Source organism: Suricata suricatta, chromosome 12 (genome assembly GCF_006229205.1).
Source record: "Suricata suricatta isolate VVHF042 chromosome 12, meerkat_22Aug2017_6uvM2_HiC, whole genome shotgun sequence".
Taxonomy (NCBI): domain Eukaryota; kingdom Metazoa; phylum Chordata; class Mammalia; order Carnivora; family Herpestidae; genus Suricata; species Suricata suricatta.
In genome coordinates, this window is record NC_043711.1 from 91,511,639 (window position 1) to 91,513,444 (window position 1,806).

At 51.8% G+C, this 1,806-nt stretch overlaps 1 protein-coding gene across 1 annotated transcript in view; it reads right to left on the minus strand.

The window, feature by feature from the left end:
* The window catches only part of TOMM34 (translocase of outer mitochondrial membrane 34), an 18,233-nt gene that overhangs the window by 6,292 nt on the left and 10,135 nt on the right, over positions 1 to 1,806 (minus strand). The window lies entirely within an intron of this gene.

Genomic DNA, 1,806 nt, shown 5'->3' on the forward strand with positions numbered 1-1,806 from the left:
TCTGTGCAATGGGGTACTACCTGCCCCACACAGGGCTAGTGTCAGGACAAAATCTGAGCTCACCCCACAAAGTGCAAAGCATCCTATAAACTTAGAGCAAGAGAATAAGTAGATGAGTATGTAAATAAGCAAGCATCTGAGAAAGGATGCACCTCCTGGGCTTTCAGAAAAGGGCAGAAGAGTCTGCCATTCCTCATCGTGGCTGTGACCCGAGTGTCCCCTCCCTTGGCGAGCACATGCAGCTCTGCCCGCCCTCGTGGAGAGGGAGACAAGGTGAAATGCAAGCTGCTCACCTGGCCCTCCGGCCCTTCCCAGACGAGCAGCCCCAGATCATCGTTCCAGACCCGGCTCCCATTTCACTCATTTTCCTAATGTTTAAAAACCTACCTTTCTAAAATACTGAATACTTATGGCACAAGTAAGGTTTTAGGAACAGAACTAACACCCTTGAATTTATCCCTCACCTCAAGACACAGAACATTCACTAAGACCTTAAAAGTCCTGTGGGACTTCTTAAAAACTGCATACAAAAGAATAAGCCATTCTAACTATGCTGCTTTGACCTGGTTTTGTTTTCTTCCTCAGACACGTATTCCTGAGATTCACCTGTGCTGCCGCGGACACCCGGCTGCTGCCGCACAACTGACTCAGCCGACCGGCTGCCATGGGCACACGGCTTTGGCTTCAGCGCTTGCTCAGGGATTCCCACTGGTCCCCTCCCCCTCCCCCTCCCCCTCTCTCCCTGGCACCTCCTCCAGGAGCAGTTCCCAAACCCAAGCGCACTCGTTAGTTCCTGCTTTGAACTCCCCAGATACTAAAGACTCCAAAGCAACTCATTTTTCCTCCTGTATTTTCTTTTCTTTAGTAAGCTCTACCGCCAGCGTGGGGCTTGAACCTACAACCCTGAGATCGAGAGTTGCATGCTCCGCTGACTGAGCCGACTGGCGCCCCTTTCCTCCCGTATTTTAAAACGCTGTTTGTGTGTCTCAGTCTCTCGTTAGACTGAGAGCTTCCTGAAGGCCAAGACCGCCTGTCTTCTCTGTCACTCTGCCTAGCACAGCGCCTGCAAAACCTAGGGCTGTGGCTCCAAAAGAAGGAAATTAATGGTAGATGCTGAAGCTATCTAGTTCATTGGCACCCCACATTTTCATTCTGGACAAGAACTGGGGACACTTAGCGGGTTTCCACAAACCAGAGTGAATGCTACCTATGGTCAGATAGGTTCCCTCCTGGGAAGGGGTTATTCTGCCCTCCCCCTACACCCATGGCAAGGCTCCAGCCCGCACACCTGCTGCACCTCCTGCCCGCACTCGCTAGCCTGAGGCCCTGCTGAGGCCGCCTCTCTGTTTTACTCCGTTGAGATGGACAATCTCGTCTCTGGGTTACCTGACTTGCACTCCCTTCTCTTATTCAACCTCCAGGGTCTCTTGCTGCACACGCACAGGCGTGCACATGTAAGCATCACCCTCCAGCTAAGAAGGTGGGACAGAAGGCTCAGGGTGGAGCTCATCACAAAATCTCAGCCCCTGGTCACAGTGACTAGTTCAGACAATAGCCTGTGACCAATGGGCCAGAATCACTGAGGAAACATGTGACCTAGGGATTTAAAGGAAAGAAACCTTCTCTTTCTTAGGGAGCTATCAGAAGAAACAACCTTTCTCTTCCTCTGGGCCATGAGGCATGGACACCAGGCCAGAAACTGCTATGGCCACTTGACTACTAGGAGGGAAGCCTGCCCGAAGACAAAGCCAACCCACCAGAGGAGAGAGCAGAGAGGAGCATGGAGAAATGGAATCAGTCTGAGAC